This window comes from Mustela erminea, chromosome 10 (assembly GCF_009829155.1).
Source record: "Mustela erminea isolate mMusErm1 chromosome 10, mMusErm1.Pri, whole genome shotgun sequence".
Classification (NCBI taxonomy): Eukaryota; Metazoa; Chordata; class Mammalia; order Carnivora; family Mustelidae; genus Mustela; species Mustela erminea.
This window is the reverse complement of record NC_045623.1, coordinates 16,319,066-16,325,065: the sequence shown is the minus strand read 5'-3', so window position 1 is coordinate 16,325,065 and position 6,000 is coordinate 16,319,066.

Here is a 6,000-nt window from a genome sequence, read left to right as displayed (position 1 = left end):
TATATATATATATATATTTTTCCCTCCTTTCTCCTCGGTTTCTCTCTCCCTTTCTTCTCTTTCTCCAAAACCACCCCTTGTCTACTTGTTCCTGGGATCCCATCGCCTAGGTATCCCTGAGTTCCTGCTCATCAGCTAGCTCTCTCCTGAACCTCCCTCTCCTCTCCAGTCTCTCCCCTCCTCACCCATTCCCCTCAGTACCGACCTGCTTATTTCCCCATCTTGCTGCCGCCCTGCCTCTGCTGTCAAATTCAGATCCCATCAGGCTCCTTTCCCTCAAAGATAAATAAACAGCAGACACTTGTAGGCTCTGCTACCTCATCAACATTCCAGGCCCTCCTAGTCCCCACCCCCTCAGAGAGAAGGTGGAACGTTCCAGACAGAGGGAACCACATGAGGGAGCAGGAAGAAGGCCGGAACAGCTGGATTGCTGAGAACAAGGCTATGTTGAGTTGAGGGTAGAGGAGTGAGTAGGATCAGAAGACTGTACTTGCCCCTAAATGCTGGCTCCTCTGGGTTTCCTCCCTGCTCTTCCACTCACACTCTCCTACTTCACATTCCCAATCTGCCATCTCCCCACCATGCATCTCCAGCTCCACTCCCCTCCCTGACAACAAACATGTAGACTTCCCCACCAGGATCTCAAAGTCTAACTCCCTAGCTGATCCTCTGCTCCCTCCCTCCTCTGGGTGTGTAGGCATCCAGAACAAACACCTGGATCTCCCACCGGACCACTCTGTCCTCATCCCCAGAGGCCTGCCTCACACAGTCCCACTGAGTGTCTTGGTCACTCAGAGCTACCCCCTGGGCAGCCTGTTCTTCAGCCGCCACTCTGGCTCTGTGGCTCTCCTCCTGGACCTGGACGGTGGTTACAAGCATCTCCTGCGGGTGTGGGTCCCCAACCCCTCCTTCACAGGGACTATTCACCAAGCTGGAGGAGGTTGCCTGGGTCCCACCCTCCCCTGCCCACCCGCTTCAGATAGTTCTCTCAACTTCTCAAATAAAGCCCAGACTTTTCAGCTAGGACCCACATTCTTCACAATGTGGTCACAGTTCAGATTAGCAGGCTCTTCTCCTCTGCTTATCCTAACCATGAGCTCTGAGCTCCAGCCTTGCCTAACTACTCACCTCTCCCAGCACTGACCATGCCTTGAAACCCCTCTGTATTTGGCCCTGCTGTTCCCTCCACTGGGATGGCTTTTCCTCCTGCCACTCTGTGGAATTCCTCCTTCCCCACCTCTTTTCCAAAGCCATCCCTAACGCCTCCAGCCCCACACAGAAATATTAACAAATACAACTCTCCCACTGCATCTGTCTCTGTCCACGTAAGACTGGTGGCTCTTTGAGGCCAGAGCTGGAGTCTTGTTCATTTGTGTACCTCTCACATGTAGCTTGGTTCCTGGAGCATGGCTAGGGCCAGACAGGGCTCTCTCCTGGGCCTGCTCTGATACACTTGACAATGAACTTATTGTAGATGTTGCTTTGGGATATGCTGCTCATAGCTCAGCCCCAGGCTCCATCTCTTCCCCTCTGTGCTCAGGGCCCAAAATGATCTCAGCTGGATCTCTGATGGACTGTACATCAGCCATATGGAATGCTAGGCCTACTGAGCCACCCCCAGCAAACAGTGTGGCACTATAGTGTGGGCTGTACCTGTTGCTAGGTTAAGGCATTCAGTGTCATCTTTTCATAAGCCTCAAAGAAAGTCTATGTAACTTGGCTGGGGCATCAGGCCTACAGCTCCTGGCTACACATGGCATTAAGAATACAGCTTTATGGTTAAAGTGAATGAGTTCAGGGCTATCCGCAGAGGAGCCCAGAGACCCAGCTGGCCTCCCAGCGGTAGCCCCAGGAATGGACAAACTCCTGGTTACTCCTCTATGCCTGTCTGCCATCCATCCATCCATCCACCCATTCACGTAACCAGGATTTACTGAGTGCCTACTGTGTGTCAAGTACCATGCTAAGTGCTAGTATTCAAGACACACGTGTTCTCTCTGCTCCTTTGGAGCTTGTTGCTAGTGGCAAAGACAGATGTCAACCAAATAAATTACCAAATAAATACTTTATGTAATTATAACTTGTAACATGTGCCATCAAAAAGGGGATATTTAAGGCCACCATATTCAACAGCTGGAAGGAAGCTGGGGTGCCCAGAACAGAGAGAAGGGGGCGGAGGCTGGGCCCCTCAGGGCTTTGTGGACCAATATGAGGAAGTTGGCTTTTATTCAAGTACATCCAAAAGCCCCAGTGCAAGGTTTTCAGGAAGGAAACAACATGCTCAGATTCAGACTTTGCAGTATTACTCTGCAAAAGACGCCATGAGGAGTCTGTCCATCGGATAAATCCAGCATGTGGCATATCCAATAAGAAAACTGGCCTAGGGGTGCCTGGGTGGCTCAGTCAGCTAAGCGTCTGCTTTTGTTTTCGCTCGGGGTCGTGATCCCAGAGTCCTAAGATCAAGCCCAGTGTTGAGCTCCTTGCTCAGAGGGTGTCTACTTCTCCCTCTCCCTCTGCCCCTAGCCCCCATGCTTGGTCACATGATCTCTTTCTCTCTTAAATAAATAAAATCAAAAAGAAGAAGAAGGGGGGGTGGAGAAAACTGGCCTTGACGCTTCAAACGGTCACTGTCACAAGGAAAGAGGGAAAGAAGGAAAGAAGGAAGGTAGGGAGGGAAGGAGGGAAGGAAGGACAGAGGGAGGGAAAGTAAAAAGACACAACCGAACGTAAGGCATAAACCTCTGGTTTGAAAGTAGCAGCTATCAAAGTCCCCTGAGGGACAGCAAGGAATTTGGATGAGACTGGATATTAGGAATTTGGATGAGACTGGATATTAGGAATTCGGATGAGACTGGATATTAGGTGACTCCTCACTCGTGTTCCAGGTATGGCGGCCACCCTGCGAGGGTGTGGGAGGACTCTGACATGCAGGAGCTGCGCGCGGAGGGACAGGGGCTTGAGGCGCCATGACGTTTGCTCCTCACTTTCCCCTCGTTCTCTAAAAATTGTGAGAAAAAAAAAAACATAGTGTCAACAATTAGTGAATCTAGGTGGCGGGTATCTAGGGATGCATTGTACCATCCCTAGGTATCCCAAAAATTACCATGTAATTTTTCTGAACACTTGCCATTTTCCAAAATAAAAAATTGGGAGAGTTTTTTTTTTTTTTTTTTAATCTAAAAGATGTTCATTGATTTCAAAACAATGACTTGGGCTGCTGCATGGAGGCTGGTTTGGAGGGAAAGCTACCACATGAAGAATTCAAGTATCCTCACAACTCTGACCAGGTGTCCTTCAGTGCCAGGCACAGAGTCGGGGGCCCAGCAAGGACAGTGTCCACCCTCTAGGAGCAACACCCTCAGCTGTGGAGAAGAGTGTAGGGAAGCAGACTGGACGCACGAGGCAAGCGTGGACAGGAGACACTCAGGTCTTGGCCTGCTCCAACTTTTGGCTCCTGGTCCCTTCCATCCTACCCCACACCACAGTCCTAGTGCTGCACTGTCTGAAGTTCCACAGGGACAGAGAGCCTCTCCCCACCCATTTCTGTGCCCTTAATAAAGCAACACTGAGCCCAGAAACAGGATCAGGCCCCAGGGGAATCAGAATCTCCCTTGCCAGAGAAAGCGCCCTGCCTGCCCAGCAAAGGTCACAAGGACCCTTCCCTTCCACTGTCTCCATCCACACCCCTCTGTTCAAGCAGGTCATTTGTCCTAGAATTTAGCCCACAAGCCCATGACAGGGGTCACCTGATTCTTCCCAAATGTGGCCTTATCTGCCCCTCCGCTGTGCTGGGCCACAATATACTCACCCCGATCTTGGCTTCAGCCAAGGCAACACATCTCATTCATTCATTAAGAACATGGACTCCAGAGCCAGACTGCCTGGGTTCATATCCCAGAGCTGCCATTTCCGAGCTGTGTCACCTTGGAGAAGACCCTTACCCAAATGAGTTTGCTTATGAATTCCTCTTGCTAGGAGTGCTGTTTCTGATTCAAGATGCAACCCACCTCCTCCAGGAAGACCTGGAGGATTTCCTCCACTCTCGCTGTCCTCTCCTCTGAATCCTTTAGCCTTTTCTATCTCGGTTGCTCCTGGAGCACTGTGCTACCCTGTGCTACCTTCACCTACCTTCATCTGTGCTACCCTGTTCAACTGAGAGCCAGGGCCAGGCCTTATGCAAAAATGTACTCTCCACTGGGGTGCCTGGGGAGCTCAGTGGGTTAAAACCTCTGCCTTCGGCTCACGTCATGGTCCCAGGGTCCTGGGATCGAGCCCCGCATCAGGCTCTGCTCTGTGGGAAGCATGCTTCCTCCTCTCTCTCTCTGCCTGCCACTCTGCCTACTTGTGATGTCTGTCTGTCAAATGAATAAAAAAAAAAAAAAATGTATTCTCTGTTTCCCTGGGGGGCCCTCAGAAAGCAGCCTGGGTGAGGAAGACAGGGCGGGGGGGGGGGAAGTCTGGGGCTATCCCAGCAGGTCACTTTCCCTTCCCACCCTCAAAGGACATAAAACAGGAGGTTTGGTCTAGAAGAGCAGTAAATTCCCTTTGAACAGACTCCAGGATCTTGGTGCACCCTGATTTTCTCAGAGTAGGAGGGAGGTCTGAAGATGCCTTATAGCTGGAGAGTTCCATGAGGTACGTGGCCCTTCCTCTAGGTGTCAAGTAGGACACCACTAAGGCAAGCCCTAGACTGAGACATTCTGATGCACAGAAAATCTGGAAGTTTCTTTCTAGCTTTTGGGAGGTAGAAGCAGCTGAGGAAGGGACAGGGGCATGGACAAGCAGCTCTGTCCTGTGCCCCTAAGGTCAGGGCAGGGAGAAGAAGAAGGACCATTTGCCAAATGTGTTTGGAGATGAAAGAAGGGGTTCCTCGCATACCCCAACTTGTCTGCCCTTGGGGAGAAAGGCCACTGACCCAGAGGAGGGCTTCCTCTTCCTGTGCCTTCCATGGCAGCCCCTGCCTCAATGCTAGGCTCCAGAACCATGATCCACACATGATCCAGAGCCAAGGCTGCCTCTCTCTCCCAACCAGAAAGCTTATTTTGGTACAAAGGGAGAGAGATGAATAGAGAGCCTGCAGTTTCCCCATGTGCTGGCTTTGGCCTTCAGCAGAAATGAGAGTCTCATTACCCAACCCTGATTCAAAGGATAATTAACAGATGGTATAATTTCCAAGCATTCTCCGCACCACATGGCTATTAGGTGAAGAGCAAAATGCCCACGCAGCCCCTAGATCCTCCCAAACCAGAGTCAAAGCAAGTCCAGAGAGGCAAGCCCTGCAGATACTGCTTAAGCCATCGCACTGCTCCCGGAGCTGCTCTTGGCCTTGCCCAGAGGAAGAAAGCTCATCTTCAATCAAGGCAAGAGCATTCCCATGAGGCATGGGTCCTCCTCCCACTTCCTTCTCCCCATTCTTTCCACCGCCATTGCCAGAAATGCAGTCTGACCTTAATCCCTCTAGCTGTCCCCAAGGCCCATCTCCTTTCCTTTCTCCTGGGGAAAAAGTGAAAAGCCGGCATCTTATCCTAGGCCTCACTGCGGAGTCACACTGTGACCCTGGGGCCGGGGTCCCAGAGACGGGATTCATGCCTCCTCCACTGCAACCACAGCGCACTGTTGGAAGGGAGCATCTCCTTCAGGGCTTTTCAAGCTGGGTTCCTCCAGAGCATAAGCCCCATTAGGTGACCCAGGGATGTACTGGTGGGTAGAGCTGCGGGGACAGGGCAAGGCCTTGACCTGTACTTCATCCCAGGAACACCACTGCTATCTGTGTTTCAGTTTGGACTTGCACTTCCAATTTCATCAGAAAAACAGATTCTCCTGCTAAATTAACTTTTGGAAACCATGCATCCTTATTCAATTCCCTCATTTTACGAAAGGGAAACTGAGGTACGGGACTCTGACCAAGATCACACAGCCAGAGGATGGGGTGGGGGCTGAGACTAAACTCCCAACCCCCTCCCCAGGCCAGGCCTCATACTGCCTGACCAGACCCCTGGC